At 40.2% G+C, this 18,420-nt stretch overlaps 1 protein-coding gene across 1 annotated transcript in view; it reads left to right on the forward strand.

Moving 5' to 3' along the window:
- LOC148185120 (uncharacterized) overlaps positions 1-18,420 on the forward strand; it is a 70,604-nt gene that overhangs the window by 46,804 nt on the left and 5,380 nt on the right. The window lies entirely within an intron of this gene.

Raw genomic sequence — 18,420 nt, forward strand, 5'->3', positions numbered from 1 at the left:
GGGAATGGTATCAGCATTTCTGGTAATAATTCCCAAATGCTTTAACTGCTGAAGAATGTGCCTAGCCAAATGGAAACTATTTCCAGTTGATGTGTTCTACATTATGATTAACCATGGTAATTTACAGTGAAGTTCTTCATCTACATTGCAGAGCATGTACAGCAGATGACATTCGTAGATCAAGGCTAACAACTAATGAGAAGCATCAGTGTAAAACAAGAAAAGATAAAAAGGAAACAACCATCTGTTTGACTGAAAGCAGAACAGAAACAAGTCATATTTTGGCTCACAATTTTTGTCAGTCTCTTTATACATTAGGCTGAAGATAACTGCTGAACAAATAATTAACAAAATGCCCAGATGCCTTTTGCTATTTCCACTGACTATACTTTTTAGCTAGAGCAGTAGTTTTTAATCTCTGCATATTCTAACTCAACTAGCTGGATTTTCCAGTCATAATGAGAAGGAAAACAGATATTTCACAGCAGATTTTCTGTATATTTTAATCTTATTTTTTTTTATTCACTTTTTCTCTCAGAACAAAAATAGTTGCCCTTTTGTTACACTGGTATGTAAACCATGAATTGCTGGAAAATGATTTTTCAGTTTTTGTCAGTTTGTGTCTGTGGGGTTTTCTTGTTTTGTTTTGGGCTTGTTTGTTTGTTTTTGTTTATTTATTTATGTATAAAAATTTTTGTAAACTACTCTTCAGTTTAGAAGGAGGGAGGCCTTGTGGTAGCCAGGCCAGGTCCATTGGTCTGACCCAGGATGCCACGACTTTCCCAGAGAGAGTGGTCCCGCAAGAGACAGCCTCCAGGGGTTCACTGGCAATCCCTGTCCACAGAGTAACCTCAGCAAGGGACAGCCTGCAGCTGCAATTGATTTCGGCTCAGTGATTTCAGCTCTGCTTGCAAGGTTATTCCAGGCCAGCTCAGTGATAGAGACTGGAGTGTCATGTGGCAATTCCACAGAGACAGCCTTTATTGTCCAGCAGCTCTGAGAAGGGTAGCCAGGGATGGCAGCTCCCTGCTGAATTGGGCAGAAGCTGGGGTTTTTATGGAGGAAAGCCAGAGTGGTACCAGGGGGGAAAACCAATGGGTTACAAAGTATTGGCACAGTCGCCAAAGCATGGCGGGATATCTCATCATGACGAGAGAGGATGGTGCAGTCTAAGGGGTATCTCTCCAGGAGAGGGTTGAGATAAGCTTATCCCAGCTGCCTCAGGGCACATTGCTGCAAGGGAAAACCTTGACAGGCTGACCTGATTCTACAAGGTTTAGTATGTAATTTTATTTTACTTGATGTATTTGGCTAAATAAAGACTCTAAAAAAGAGTGACCCAAGAAAAGGTCTAATATTTTCTTTCTTACAGTGTAAGCCAAATTTCTCTTCCTGCCTTCTTCACCAGTAAGTACCAAATTCTTACATAGTTTCTAAGTAATTGTGTCCAGATCTGAAAATACTCAGTATTTCAGTCTAAATTGTCAAAGCTGCTTTCTCATGTGCTGTTCTCAGGCACAGGCACACAGAAGAGCAGGGCAGTGGACAAACAAAGCTCTTTCCATTCAAACAATTTACTATGTCATCTATTCATCAGTCCTGATATAATGAAATGAAAAACATTTTTGAATTGTTCAATACTAATGCCTAGTAAAGAATAATGGAACTAATTTTAAGGGTATTTCTTGCAATATTGTTTTATAGATTATTCTTTTTGAATTTTTTCCCATAGGGTCTTTGTGAACAAAATGTCTGTATTCTAGATTTAATATTCATCAGCATTCATATCAGATTTTTACTTTTAAAGAGCAACCTTTTTACACAGTACCTCTTTGAGGGAGGAAACTCAATTAATAGCATTATTCATTTTCTGGAATAAAGCAAAAGTCATTAAAGGAAAATATTGGAAATTAAATTATAAAATGCATGGCTTGGAGCACATATATACAACAGCTGTTCAACGTATCATTACATTTTTGGATATGACTTAGGAGGTTCAAACTATTTGTTTCATTTTACCAAACAGACTAGACATTTGGGAAAGAAAAAAACTTCTAAGTTAAAAGTATTTGTAGACAGATTTTAAAGTATTTATAAATAAAGAATATTTCCCAGATTGAGTACCTGCTCTTTGAAGACACACTCCTTTTTACATTCATTACATTAATTGCAGTAATTAATTGCATTAATTTTTATCATAGTGATTCGAGTGACACACATATGCAAATCCAAAATTTGCAATGTGTTAGAAGGCTGTGAAAATGCAGGGAATAGATGCTCATTGCTCAACATGACAATGTACTTCTCAGTGATTCATGAACCAGCCATTTCCTAGGGATAAATGTATTCTCAAATGAAATCTAGGATTACAGTAAGTTACTAGGCAAAATAGATGGAGATGTGTTAAATTCATCTGGTATGCAGAAGTGATTATAAATTTGAAAAAATTATCACCATTCACTCAGTCACAACAGCTGACGGTATGGAGGCCTCTTCCAGGTTGACTGGACATTTGAATATAGATCTGGCAATGATGGAAACACTTCTTGTAACTGACCCACTGTATGTGTTCACTGAATGTGGCACACCAATATCTATTTCTTCAACAGCTGCCATAGGACATTGCTAAGGAATAGGGGAACCATCTATGATATATTTAGACCTAGTATCTTTCTAAGGGATTTCCAGTGGCAAGAGAAACTTTTTTCTGTTTAACACCACCAGAAAGATCTCTCTCCTATGGACTTGTCAAACCTCTCTCAGAATCCAAGGAAAACTGTAGCACCTACAACATCCTGTGTCAACAACTTCCGCAGATCTATTTTCACTTGTAGAAAGAACTTTCTCTTTGTGTTTGTTTTGAAAGTTTCTCATAGTCTTCTTATTTTATGCCTTCTGGTTCTTGAATTGAATCCCAACTGCTGTGTCACTGCTGGTTTTGTCAACATGTATCATATTTGTCTTCAGTTACCTCCTTTCCAAATTGATCAATTGTACTTTGCTGACCTGCTCTTCATTCTGTATCTGTATAATTTATCGTCCTTCTCTGAACTTTGTTAATATCTTTATGGAGATGAAAGAATGAGAATTTCACATTTTTCAGACTGTGGGTGAATTATGTCACCTGTAGACACCATTCAAAAATATGTGGGAAGAAATACAGAAAAGATTATAGTGCTACTGCATAAACATTTTAATTGTAAGATTCTTGTTGTCTTGACTGATAACAGCAATTCAAAGCTTATCATCATTTTATATATGAAATTACACTATTTTTTGTGTATAATTTCAAGCTTATCTACAGTAAAATTCAAATACAAATTATTATCATGTCATTTATTCTCTGAAGGCCTCTTTAAAATTGCCCCTCTTTTATGCTGCTGCAAATAATTCAGTATCAATAATGTATCTAGCCACCTCTTATCCTGTATTCTTTTTCAGGTTGTTTATAAATATCAGGAAGACCACAGATCCCAAAGTTGTCATTTTTTCCTTCTCTGCTCCCTCACACTGTGAAGTTCCTGACTTGTTTGCAAGTAAGGGCCTTACCTCTTATACATTTCACTACTGTATATTTCTCAAGATTGCTGAGACATAAGCTGTTCTAAAAATAAGAAAGAAGGGGCTGAAAAGCAAGAAAACAAGACCACAAGAGATGGATAACAGAGGGCAGCTGAACACTTGGACAGTAACCAATCCTGTGCCCTGAGGGGTGCATGCAGAGCACAGGATAGGACACCAATGGAACAGGACAGGATAGGGGCACCAATGAAAAGATGCGTGTTTGTGTGAACAGTAGTTATACAATGTATAAGTGTAAAATGTAAACAATAGACAGCTTCTATGAAATCACATTGGTTTCTTGGTCAGAGGTCCTGAACTCGTGCATGTTGGTGACCTAGCGACATGATGACATTGCTGTGATATGAAGCAGACCCAGACCCTTTGAAATCGGAGGGGGGTCCTGTGGAGTGAAAAGGTGGAAGGCCAGCTGGAGACTGACATGGCTGGACTGTGTCGGTGGGAGACAGAGGACGGCTCCACTCAGAGTACAGGAGGGAGGCTCCCAGGATTAAAAACTTCAGATAATACACAATATGCTGCAGCGGTACACCGGAACAGGTGAGGGGCTGTAGAGAATGGGGAAGGCTCTGTCAAAAGAAGAGCAAGCTATCCTAAACGTCCTGCAGCATACGCTCTCTGAGAAATCAGTTAAATATGACCCAGGAGTCTTAAAAAGATTGTTAAAATGGGCTCAGGAAAGAGGATTTTTTGCCACCCCCAGGAGTGTTTTCGATACCCTTGAGTGTAAAAGGCTGTGAATAATCCTCTGAGATTGTGTGAGCAATGGATTAAAGGAAACTAAGGGATCTAGCATGTCATGGAAGTCAATCCTTGCAGTCCTAAAGCAGTTAAAAGCAAAGAGAGAAAAGCACTGGGGTTACCCACAAAATGTCCTGTGGTATCTACTAAAGAGTTAACAATAGCAGCAGGGGCATGAGTCTTCCCCCTGTTCCCTGTTGTGGCTGGATCCTGGGGGCCTGTCCGACCCCCAGATTCTGCCGGCAACAAGCCCAGATAATCAGGCTGTCAAAGGGACAGAGCTGCCATCTGGGGTTCTGCTGGCAGTCTCCAACCAGGGGTAACCCTTGGAGCATGGACAAGGGCTTTAAGTGATCAGCTCTTTTAGCAGCAATTTCTGCTCTGTGATCAGTTTTGTTCAGCCCAGCCAACTCTGCTAAGGTGTTACCCCAGACAACACAGATAAGAGATGGGAAGACCAGATAGCATTCTGCAAAGAGTCTTTAATGCAGGCTTCAGAAAAGGGGGCCAGTGATGATCTAACCCCAAACTGGGTAAAAGCTGGGGTTTTTATAGGGAGGGGGAGTATTGGGAAGGGGACCAATGGTCTGAGAGAGGATAAGATGACCAATAGTTAACAGGGAGATAACATGGGTTTCTGAAGCAGGAAGGGGTCCACAGGTTAGTCACAGTGACTAGGCAGTTTTATCTTATCTTAGGGGATTGATCTCCAGGGAGGATGTCTGTCGGAGGACTGTGCCTCCTCCACACTTCCCCGCGGGGATACATATGCAGAGTTCAGCTACCCAAATGTAAAAAGTTTCTGCTCCTTTGAGGAAGAGGAATGCAGTCAGCAGGAGAAAATACACTTATTTATGTTTATAACAAATTTTAAAAGTTGATAAGAAATAATTATGCTACAGTAACTAAGCAAGAGTTAAGAGACTTTAATTTGGATGCAGTGGAATTGGCTTGATATGGACCTTAAGTATGCCTTTAGAAACTTTCTCTGGAATACTGTAGGAGTTAAACTGCTTTCGCTGCTTTTTCTGTGCCTTTTGTTAATTAAGAGCTTTAACGGTCTATACAGGCTGTGAGCTCTGTAATTCCACCTGTGTCACAGAAGCAGTCATCTTCACCACCAGCACCCCTGCCCCCCCCACCCCTACTGAGCAAGCATTCCTGGCTGCACTGCCCTTAGAGGTGCAGGGGAGAGTCAGAGAGAAGAAAGGGAGGAGAGATCTGATACTTTTAAACTGATCGTAAAAATGCAGGGGTGGCATATTGTCTCTGCCTTTGAAGAGGAGTCAGATCTAGATCAGTTCCCCCCCCCCCCCAACTCAGAAGGGCACAGCTGGGCATGAAACACAGAAATTAAGAATTAGGAGTTCAGCATAAAATAAATGCTTTGACTAGAAGAGGGGGCTGCCAAACCCATATGGAATGCTTACTGCTCCCACAAGAGCAGAAAGGGAGCGAGACTGCAAGATAAGATAAAGAGCTAGAATACACAAACAAGATGCAAGGACAAAGGTACCACAGGATAAGGGGATTCTTTGGACCCCTAAGGTGGAAGGAATGGTATCAAAATCTGAAAGGTGGTCAAAGGACTAAAAGGAGCATGCGCAAAAACATGAGGTGAAAAGTTCAGCTAAGGAGAAAATCACCAATTTCATCCCAAAGACCCCCAGACAACCACCAAACTGATCGAAAAAGGGCAGTGTGCAGCCGCAAAGGGGTGTGGAGCTAATTTTAATATGAAGCAGGGGCAGGCGGGGTTAGAAAATGAATATGTAATAAATATTGTGTGTATATATATACAGACTATATATTGTGTAACCCTAGTTTGTAAAGAACAAAAGGAGAAGGCCAAGTCTCCAAGGTGTGCATGTCTTTGGAGGAGATATCCCCCCATGCACCTCAGCGCTGAATAGATCTATACCTAGTCTTATAACTTACTTTCTGAGTTATAGTTTTCTTTCTGCATATCAGGGACTGTTAGAATGGGCACAGAGAGCAGAGGCACCCCCATAGTTGAGCCGCTGCAGAAAAAGCTCCAATAACCACTGCCGACCCCCCTCCCCCGGCCCCCCCCCCTCCGTGTATCTTGCTCAACGCTGTGTGGGTCCCTGCAAGGGTCCTCTCACTGTTACAAGCAAGCCTCCACACAGGAATGCATGCAATCCCCCCGAACAAGCTCAGTCTGAACAATGCACAGGGTCCCTGCAGCACTATTGCGCATGCCCAGTTGCCACCTCCGTGCAGAGACCTGCTTTGCCTGTAGTGCTTCACTGTGCAAGTGCAATCACTTCTGTATATTGCCACTGATGTCATTTTGTAACCACTGAGGCTTTGTAAGAGACAGTCCGAAGATTCCCTCATCTGTCTCATAACCGTCTCAAGGAGAGAGACTGAGACCCTGAATATCACAAGGGACTTGGTTTAGGGATTTGGGCCTAGCTGAGATGGATGTTTGCTAAGTGATTGTTTGCAGGTGGTTGCACGGTACACTGCCCTCATTCCTGCTGGTGAGCAGAGGCTTGTGCGTGGTAACCTGCGCAACAGGTTTTCCACGACTCATGGCTCTCGTTCCTGCTGGTGAGCAGAGGCTTGTGTGTGGTACCCTGTGCAATGGGTTTTCCACAACACATTGCCCTCGTTCCTGCTGGTGAGCAAAGACTTGCAAGATGTGGTTCACTCTGTACCCTACACCTGCCCCCCGCGCAATGGAATTCATCACAATGATATCAATCTCCTCTGTTTTTGGCCCTGCACCCCTCGCTTTGCAAAAGATTATAAAATTATACCCCAAACTTACCTTCCTTTGAGATCTCCCCAACGGACAGAAGACTGCATCATTGGACGGCTGAGCGGACTTCGACATTGGTAGCTATAATCTCCTTACTCTCTTTTCCTTATGCTTTGCTTTCTCCTCTTTTCTCTCTATCGCATATTAGTGTTGATGAACACTCAATAAAGTGTGTTTTGCTGTTTAAGTCCTTGGTTTGCTGATAATCTTTTGTACTCTAAGACCGACTAAAAGAGCCACATCACGAATCCCACCTTGCGGATCGTGACAGGCTTGCGACCTCCGCCTACAGCACCACCTCTGGCCACTTCTAGTGTTGCAAGGAGTGGGGGAAAAGAGCAAGAAAAACATTTTATCCTGGGAGAAGGGGCAGATTTGCAAGATTCAGGGTCACTGGATCCAGGAAGAGACCCATCAAATTTAAAATCAAGGGAATTTTCCAGAAGGAGTTTAAAATCAGTTCATTGGGGTGAAGTGGGACAGAAAGCTTTAAAGGGAGGAGATTTTCACATAGCAGAAGAAGAGTTTATAACCTTGCCAATGCTCCAACACAGAATGAGATGAAGGAAGATCGTGACAGTGTGAGCTAAGAAGTTCAAAATGCAGGACAAGCTACATTACATCTCCAGGATCACTCACACCTGAAGCTCAGGAGACTCTTGGAGGACTCAAGAAAGCCTTTCAACAGAGACAAGCACGCCCTGCAAAAGATTCTTTGAATGGGTCTTTTTGCCTTATAGATCCCCAAAAACAATACTTACAACACCAGAGATGACAGCTCACATTATAATCAGAGCCAGAGCGAGATTGCTGACAATGGCAGGCAAAGATTTTACAGTGATCTACCCACCATTAAAAAAAAAGAATATTTTGATTGGGCATTGCAAAAACCATATTTATTCAAGTGTTTGTTCTGTCCACTTTTCAGGTCATGGATTGTTGCAAGCAAAATTGAGCTTCAGAGAAAAGCCATATAAAGTGAAGTGACTTTTGTGTTAACAGTATCAAAATGAGTTAGAATGTTTATGGATGTTGAATTTTAATTTTGCTATATTTAACTGCCTGTAAGTTTAGTGTTGGTAAAATTAAGTAAAGCTAAGTTTCACTATGTTTAGGTCTGAGTGTTCTTAAGTTAGGTTTTATCACTTCAGTATTTTTTTGAGGTTAAGTTTTTTTATTTCCTTCTGTCAAAATTAATTTCTACCAGGTTTGAATATTGTTTAATTTAAATTGTCTCATGCTTTGTTGAAGACACTTGTCTTGACTGCAAGTCTAGATATTTTCATAGTTAGAGGTAGTATAGTTATTTTCTTAGAGAGATGAGGAGGCAACTGTGATGAAACACACACACCTGCTTGTGGATGGAAAGGAATGCAGTCTGTTGCACCCTGATCTATTGCTTGTTGCAATCTCTACTGTTTTGGTTTCCTATAGGTAAGATTAAAGAATAGTGACTGTTATTAATACTAGGAAGTTTAGAAGTTTTTTACCTTGTTTCATTTTTGTCATTAAGATATGAATGTTTTGTAAATATTAACTTTCTCAGACACTGCTGAAATATTCATTGTATAATGTGAATTTATGGATTTTTTTATGATGAACATTATTTATAGGGTGTCATTGTTGTATTTAAAGCTGACTTCTCATATATTTTAACATCTCTTTGTGTAATTACTTTTAAGACTTGCCATTTTGAGATCTTTTCATTTTCTAACTAAAGATGCATCTCCTTAAACAAGCTATACAGCTGTGGTGGTTTTAAAGCACTAGCTAAAAATCACCAGAAAACTTACTCATCTCTTGCTGAGAGATATGGATTAGGAGAAGGGCAAAACAGGCTCAAAACTTAAAATGAATAAATAAAGTTTATTAATAGAACTACAAGAATAAGAAACCAGAATAAAACCTCCAGAAACCTTTCCTCCCCACCTTTTTCCTTGCCCAGCTGACAACATAGAGAAAAAACCTGGTGGTTAAAACAGTACCAACTATACAATAGTCTTTTCATCAGTCTTTGTAAAGAAAGGAGTCGTCTCTTATCATTCCATGGAGAGTTCTCCTCAAGAAAACAGTTTTCTCATGGCTTTTCATTCCCATGATGGCAGCTGCCCAGAAGAAAACTCTCTTCCATCATGCCCTCCTCCCATTTTCACACCACTCTGAGGTGTGTTCATGGGCCATGAAGTCAAGGAGTATTATTTTAAGGATGAGTTATTCAAAGACAAAAGTTCTCTTTATCTGTCTCTGTGATCATCTCTGGGAACAGAGGTTTTCTCTTTTTCTCTCTGGGGGCCAAGTATTTATCAACTCTCACATCTCTTTCTCTGTTCAAGCTTCTCATGGGATCACAGCTACTCCAACATCTGTTTAGCTTCATCAATGGGTACCTTTGCTCAGATCTAGACTTTGAAATACTTCATTCCCCCTAAATAATCTTTCATTAATTAAAGGAGTTTTTCAGAACATTATTGTCCATTTCCATGGCCTTATCAAAATAATATTTCAGCTTATTAAAGCATCTCCTCATTCTCTCCCCACTTGAGGCTTGATTCCTTCTTTCACTGATTTTGATGGTTTATGTTATCTCTTTACATGTTGATCACTCTCACTTTCCTCTCTCTGGAAAAATAATTAAGTCTGCAGGTCTTATCTGGGTAGTGAAAGGCTTAAAATCTGACCCAAGCCGCAACAGGTATTCTTGGTGTCGGATTTCAGCTCGGCAGCTGCTGGAAGGCAGCAGACGGTTTTTGGTTTGGTTTTTTTTTTTTTTTTGTCCTGGAGCCATCTTTGCGGGCCATGGCAGGGGCATATCGGTGAGATGTCAGCAGCCATGGCCCGGCCCAGCCTAGGGCTGCCGTGCCCCCAGGAAAGGCTTCAGCCACCCTGCTGGAATAGGACCCAGAAGGTTTCCCGGGAGGACTGCAGCAGTTCATCTGGCTGGGCACTGTCTCTGCCTCTGAGGACATGGGGCATGTTGGGTAGAGGAGTCACCATGCAGCCTTGGTACTCAAAGCAAGACCAGAGGTGGAACTTCCAGGATGCAGTTGTGTCTGGGAACTACACAGACAGTTTACCAACAGAAGTTTTATGTTATTACCATAATATTATGTCTCTACTAATTTTCTTTCATTATTCCCTGTTTCAGGATCTGAAAGAACATTTTGGAATGTTAAGGATCAGCATTTTCAGCTGATGAACTTTTGCCTGCTTAAGCAACACTTAAGTGGAGTCTCAACTATTTGGACCTCAAAATAATAGTCATATTTTCATTTCCCTGGAGGACACTAGACATTATTTTTGTTCCATTTGCAAAGCTGTGAAACTTGGACTTTATATCAATATGAAGAGTGTAAAAAACAGGAATATAGTAGAGCTCTTTTGGCAAAAGCATGGTGCAATTTGTGTTAAAAAGAAGGAATTTGTAAAAGAATCAAAAGATGTTCAAATTTTAAAAATTGAGTGTGCACAAAGTATCTTTGTGCCTCATCACTGAGTGATGTTCAAACAAGATTAGAAAAAAAAATAAAGCTGAAAATTTTGCTTGAAAATGAAAGTTTGAGAAAAGAACCTTTTGCCAAAGGATAACCTTAGAGAAATATGGAGTTCAGTCTTAAGTTAGAATTTTGCTTTGTTTGCCTTGTTTGCTTTTAGTAGTGTATTTTTGCCAGCTAGCCAGCCTAAAACCAATATTTGAGTGACTTTAGCTAATGCTGCAGGTTTAGATACCATATGCTAGTCCACTACCACTCCAGAAAATCCATTTTCAACTCGTTTAGTCAAGCGTACCAGTAGAGATTTTGCCAATGCCAGAAGAAATTGGTGGGGTGATTCAAGGTACTTTTGCTGGGACAAATGTGCATAAATTTTAGACTTAAGTAAATACATGGGAATGGTTGACTCCCTATCTTTCTGAAGAATAGCACAGGTATTCCAGATAACTCCACAGGACAAGCTGTTATTGAAAGGACACATCAGTTATGGAAAGGACTGCTTGATAAACAAAAAATGGGGGAGGCTGGGCTGAGCCCACAGAATGGAGTGTTGAAAGCAGTTTAACTACTGGTGTAACATTCTTAAAAACGAGATTCACTTAATAAATTATAAAAAGAATTTAATATAAATAAAAGACAATTAGGAGACAAAATAAATAAAGCAAAGGGTTAAAACGGCCGGGTGCCCTGGCGCCTTGCCAGGAACACACCTGGTATCTTAGGGATACCCCTTTTATCCCATCCTTGCTGTGAGGGGTTAATGCATATTCAAGCATGTCCCCTCCCTGGTTCCGCCTTCTTGGATCATGCTCTTGCACAGTCTCATTTTCTGCTGGTCAGCATAATTTTTTTGCTGGTCATCATTATTCTTGCTGGTCAGCATTCTTTTGGAGTCTGGTTTTTTCTGGAGATGGTCAGTTGTTGATAAGGGTCTGGGCCCCTCATCCTTCTTCTGAGGGCAGCTGAGCTTATCTTTCCCCCCTGCCCATGTCCTGGTACCGGCTTTTTGATAACAGTTTGCTCTCCATTTCCTGCTGCTGATAATAGCCTGTTTTCCACAGCTTGATCCTCCCATTGTCTTGCCTTGTCCGGATGAAACATATCCTTACCATTCAGAATTCCTATCTAAGCCTATAACTTGCTAAGAGAGAAAAGAATATAGTGAAAGCAAATAATATATATTTATCAGAATAATTGTGAAAAGCCAATATTTACAACATGAATTCACAACAACATAACCAGAGGTGGTACAAAATTAAACATGTGCAAAAGGTTGGGGATTAAGCCAAATGATGAAGGATCTCGTGGTTTTGCCTTCTTGCTGGAGCTGGTCTTTTCACAATAGTCAGCCTTGGAAGTCAGAATACTGAGTGCTTCTTTAGGTCAGGCTAGTAGTGACTTAGGTGTAGAGTACACACAGGCTGGTTTAGTGTAGAGTTTAGATCGATTTTTTCAATCAATCTAAATTGGGATGCTGGATGGTCAGGCAATTAAACATAACTTTAGCTGTCTTAAATCCAATACTCACTGAGGTAGATAGTATTAGACACAACACACTGCTAAATAGAGCTGACATAGATCTTTTGCTGTTAGCACATGGGCACAGGTGTGGGGATTTTGAAGGAATGCGTTGTATGAACCTCTCTAAGGAGTTTGCTGTTACTATTAGTCATTATTATATTGCTTTGTGCTATTCCATGCATCATAAAGCTGGTGACCCACTTGGTACAAAACACAGTAAAGAAAGTTTGGTTGGTGCAAGAAGAAAAAGGGGGGAATTGTAGTGATGCATCTGAACAGCTTGGGCCATAGTGTGCACCAGAAAAATTGTCTGTAGAGATTCTTAGAGACCCTCTAGAATTTCTCAAGGTTACTGAGACATAAGCTGTTCTAAAAATAAGAAAGAAGAGACTGAAAAACAAGAAAACAGAACCACAAGAGCTACATAACAGAGGACAGTTGAACACCTGGACAGTAAACAATCCTGTGCCCTAAGGGGTGTGTTCAGACCATGTGGACAGAATAGGGGCACCAATGAAAAGATGCATGCTTGTGTGAACAGTAGTTTTAGAATGTATAAGTGTAAAATGTGAACAATAGACAGCTTCTGTGAAATTGTATTAGTTCGTTGGTCAGAGGTCCTGAACTACTGCAAATCTGAGCTGTATATTTTTGTCCATATAATGATAATGTTGGTAGTTGTGTAGTGAGTGACTCACAACACTAGTCTCAAGTGTGTCTTCTCTGTAAATCTATAGGGTCTGTTACTGATTTCCTGCAGAAAGAGTTCATGGGCTGTGGAGGATATCCATTAGGGACATCTGTTAGAAATCTGATGCACAATAACAGCTGGGGTAGCCTGGAAGTCCTATTGTAGTGCTAAAGCAGTCTCACAACAAGACACTTGAGAATCCAAGTATTATGCACCAAATCTGGAGCACCCCAATCCCATCAGAGAGCTAGATCAGCAGACCTCCAAGGAAGTTTTAATAGTGGAGTGTTGATGGCTGGTCCAGAGGTCTGTCCAACCCCTGGCACTGCCACTGACTATCCCAGATACGGTCCCTCAAGGAATGGCCATCCGGGGAGTCTCGGGCAGTTTCCAGCCAGGGGTAACCCTTCTGATCAGTTTGAGGCTTCAAGTGTTCAGCTCTTTTAGATGTGATTTCAGCTCTTGTAGTGATCAGCTCAGATCAGCCCAGCTCTGCTCATGGGTTACCCCAGCTGACACTAACAAGAGACGGGAGGCTGTGTAACATTCTGTGGAGTCCTTTATTGGCAGGCTTTAGCAAAGGGGGCCTGTGACGAACTTCACCTGAACTGGGCAAAAGCTGGGCTTTTTACAGAGAAGGGGAGAATTGGGAAAAGGACCAATGGTTTAAGACAGGGTTAAAATTACCAACAGTTTACAAGGAGATAACATGGGGTCCCAAAGCAGGAAGGGGTCCACAGTTTAGTCACCATGACTAAGTAGTTTTGTCTTAGGGGATAGATCTCCAAGGAGAAAACCTGTCTTCCTCCACAGTGAAGTGCTCTTGAAGATACAGTACAAGGTGGGAAACATGGGTGCTCAGAGTTGTTTTATGCTCTGTGACAGTAGCAAGCATTCTGTGTGCCTCTGGGGGATGCCTGACAGACTCACTGACAGGGAACAGGAGTGTGTTTATACATTAATGCTGGTCACACAACACAAGTGTTGCATCTGTGCCTGTTGATTTCAGTGGGGATATTTCTTCTGCCTCGAGCAATTAATCTCAGCCTGTATGTTCATTTAGTGGGCATGCAGTCTGGGGCTCAGATACTTAATGAGTGCTTGAATGTGACATAAGCTACAATTCAAAGTGAGGAAAAGTTTCATTGTGTAACTGCCTAGATTTGTTAGCTCTGTAAATTCATGTTGCCTCTTCTTCATAAATAATGCCCCAGTTCTGTCATCTTGCAAAATGGGTATTTTTATATTCCTTCTTTACATCATCACTGCAATGATGAGTCTGATTTTTATCAATAATACAATACACAGTTATTGATATATTTTAATTATTTCAAAGATAGTTCAGTAACATTTTTTAATGCATTAGTATTTGATGAAGGAAAAAAACAATTAATAAAAAGTGACTTAATAGTGTAATTGAGATAACAAGCTTCTGTTTAATGGAGTTTTATGTACCTAGATAGGTGATTAGTTCCCAATACATATTGTCTGCTTGCTTGTTTGTTTAATCACCTTGCTGATCACTTTATATTTTCATCTTTGAGATGTCTAAGACTGAGGAAGTGTGAAAGGGTATAGCACCCTAGAAATAACTGTGACTGATGGATCTCTATAATTTTAAGAGTGAGTTAAAAACAAAGTAAGTAAGAATTTCCAAGAGAAACCTAAAACTAGTTTTTCCTCTTCTCTCTCTCCCAATTCCTCAGAAAACACTGAGGTAGCACATGGGTTGTAGAATCTACATTAGCTGTAAAATTCCATCCATGCAGCTTAGTAACTCACTAATGAGACTACAAGTACATATGGGAATTTACTGGTTTTTGTAGAAAAAACCCTTTTATTTAATATCTTTTGATAAACTGAGGGATCTATCTGCAAAATAACATTTTCATTTAGTAATCTAATGCTACCACTAGGTCATCAGGTTTCTTAATTATTTAGGATGTTCAAAGTTCAGAGAAGATTTAGGCTATAACATGAACTTTTCTGATTTAAGTTGCCCACTTTTTTCTTCAAGTGATAAAGGAGCTTCTGAAATTCTATTTGATGTTCACATTCTTATTGTTCAGTTACGTTTGCTAATTGAATTAGCCATGTAAGGATTATTTGAGGACCACTACAGGAAAAACAAAGTTTAAAGTCCTAAATAAAAATTTCGGTCCTGACCTTTGTTAGAAAACTTAGCAAAAGAAAATGCCATCCAGTTTCTGGGTATAATTTAATAATGGCCATTTATCTACTTGTTTCATTCCAATATTGTCATCTGATTTAAATTTGTTTTTCTTAATCTGGAAAATCAGTTATATTAAGATAAGAAGCTGTTAGGTTACGTGGCATATTGCAGCTTTGGCAAAAAGTCTTCTTCCATTTTTGGTTTACCTTCATGTCTTCACTTATTTTTCCTTCAAAATCTGTTTTTAATTCCTGTAGGAAATACACTAGTGAGCCTTTTTCTTGTCTTCTTACATAAAAATCCTGCATTTTTTACTGTGCTGTGGTATGGTAACAATCCCAATTTTGACAGAAATCTTCATCGTAAGACCACAACACTCTGTTAATCAGAGAACTCTAAAATGACGGCAACTGGCTTCTCAAATAAATCACAAATATTCTTTCCTTCTATGCCCATTGTGTCATAGCCAGTAGAAAGGCAAAATTGTCTGTGGTTATTACATCCAATAGCTATCTTTCAGAGGTGTGAGATACTGTAAATCAGATCAATAGCAGTATCTTGCTTCCATAGCAGTCTGGGACTTATCTTGCAATGCCTTCTATGTAGCCCTGCTTGCACTGCTTTATTTGAGATAGACTCTGATTGGCCTAGCAGTACTAAGATCATAGGTCCATGTCCAGATTGGCATTCAGATGCCTAAGGTGACATTCTTATGACAATTTAAATATTCAGGGTATAAGTCTTTAGAGCCTTTTTTAGCCAGAACCATCTAGCTCTTGAGGCACCTAAATTTCTTGAGCATCTCAGCTTTTGGCATCAACATCCGTGTTTCTCTTCTGAGAAAATGAGCCCTGAACATTATCAGCTGTACTCAGAGTTGCCACCATAGCAACGATATGGCTCAATGCGTTCACAATTCTTACCATAGGGGTGGGATTTTACCATCTCTGGTAAGAATATCCTGAGGTAAATTATGCTCTAGTTCAATCATTTGTCTGCTGACATTTGTGCTGCCTTTGTCTCCTTAAAACTGTATTGACTCACCTCAACCAAACGGAAAGAAATATTATCTGAGCTTTGTCCATACCTTTGGGATTCAGCTTTGTTCCCAACATAGTCTGCAATTCAGCCTTAGGTCATCACCCAGCAAAAAAAGCATAAAAAGTATTTTACTGTCTTCTGCTCCACTGGATAACTGCATAAAAGGGCACTTTCCCCTGACATGCCTTACATTTTACAGATGAAAAAGAGTGACTTCCTCCTAAGAGTGGAAGAGGCCAAAGAGCTTACCTTAGCAATGTCCAATGACTACTCTAACTTTATATCTGAGCACACATGTTGTGTTGGTGCACTCACCCAGAAATAGAAGACCTAAATTTTACCCAGCTTACAATGTCCATGCCCTTGTGAAGTTGTTTTTCTTTTCTTGTCTTTTTTTGTTGTTGTTGTTGTTGTTTATTTTTTGACAGGGAGTTGGGTTTTTATTTGATTGCTTTTTTCTTCCCTGAGAAGAAGCTGAGCATTTGCAGATTAGAAATATAGAACAAAAATCCCAATTCTTCCAGAAAACTTTCTCCCATTCATGGGAGATACACACAGAAAATTGGGCCAGATAATTAAAAAAGATTCATGGCAGCATGATGATACTTACACAAAATTACTATTTAAATCTGCTTGTCTTTCTTAAATGGTGCACCTTTTAAAGTATTGTAATGGGATGGTTAAAATCACAATGACCAAAGAAGGGCAATTAAATATTAGTTACATTTGGTTGGTTTATCTTACAGAAACTTGTTACATAAGGTATTTTTTTTCTTGGGAATCTGGTTTATCTTCAAATATGTGTATTAAGCTGCTGCAGGATTCTAAAGGAGCAAGGTTGTAATGTCTATAACACATACCCATTACACAGGGCATTTCATTCTACAATAATACACTATTACAAATAATTGCAGCTTCTATTAGCCCTGGGGTTAGTGCAGTCTATACTGATTTTTCTATTGTGCACACATTTCTAAGACTCCAAGGGCCTTTCCCAAGCAATTTTTAGTCAAACCCTCAATCCCAAATATCAAAATTGTCCTCTGGGCATGCCACCCTTTTTTAGGCCCATTCAAGGCAGTATCCTGGAAGATCCTTCTAACTTGACAGATATGTCTACTGTATGCTTTCAAACCAGTTCTAAAAGGTTCTTTCTTTTCTACAATAATTTCCATTATCCGTATTTTGATTGTTTTGACAGGAAACCAATTTTTGGGAAGGACAGCTAAGTGATCATCATGGAGACTTTGAATATGCTAAGAATGAATGGTAAAACATGCTTTCTCTCAAGATTTGTTTCATCTTTGTCTCTTTGACTCCTCATGTGTTTGAAATTATTATTTTTTAATAGCAGTGTGTCTTCTCGCTTATAAGGAATTTAAAAAACATTTTAAGCATCAGTTGTGGTTTCTACACACTAATCCTTCTATCAAACATATTCTATTCCTTAAGTTTTTATGTCATATCCATCTCATTAAAGCACTTCCTAAACAAAGTCTGAAGGAATGTACTTAACAAGTGCCTCATGTTTGTTTTTTCAATGTCTCTCCCACAGGGAAAAATAAGTACAGTGGAATATTTTTCTTCTCAAGTTATTTAATTAGACACATAGAAACTATCCTAAATTTCTGTAGTAGAAAGAAAAAAATAATAAAAAAATATTTTTCCCTGATATAGGTTTGTAAAATCTGTAAAAGTCTGTTTTACATTATTCAGTACCCAGTCTGTCCCTGTGTGAAGTACGTTTCCTGCATGGGTGGGATGTGTTGTTCTTGTCAGTGATAAAGCTGGTGACTACAGCTCACTTCAGAATTATGGGTTGTTGAGGGTTAGGTGTCCTTTTTTTTGTTTTTGTTTGTTTTGTCGTTCTGGCCTGCCCGGGGAATTTTTACCCATTATGTGCTGGGGCAACCTAACTACCGGTACTTAGGGGTGATTGACAACGGACAAAGAGTAGCCGGGCCCAGGGCGGGGGGGAAGGGGGCAGAAAAGGAAGGTGGGGACAGTTTTTAGCTGGCTTTTCTTCGGTTTCGGGGAAGGACGTTCGTGTGCTGGGGTGCGGAGCTGCTGCGGTGGAGAGAAGGGATTTTCGCCATCACCCAGACGGAGCAGTTGCTTCTTCTCCTTCTCCCCTCTTGGTTGGTGGCCTCGCACCCCCTGCCCTGCCGGGACGTGTGGCAGCCACCGCCGCGGAGCCGCTGATACACCTCAGCCACCGACCCAGGATCTCAGCTCATCCCTGCTGTTTCCAGCCGACTGTTCCTTGGAGCCCTGCAGGAGCACCGGGACTGACTGCCCGAGGGGGTTTGTGAAAAACAAAACCTCTCCTCCATCCATTCTCAGCTGAGAAAGCTGTCCCGGGGTCCCTGGTTCTGTGTTCTTGTTATTGCTG

The sequence above is a fragment of the Pseudopodoces humilis genome, chromosome 1, assembly GCF_049639895.1.
Source record: "Pseudopodoces humilis isolate 2021_Gansu_Grassland_sample_001 chromosome 1, ASM4963989v1, whole genome shotgun sequence".
Lineage (NCBI taxonomy): Eukaryota > Metazoa > Chordata > Aves > Passeriformes > Paridae > Pseudopodoces > Pseudopodoces humilis.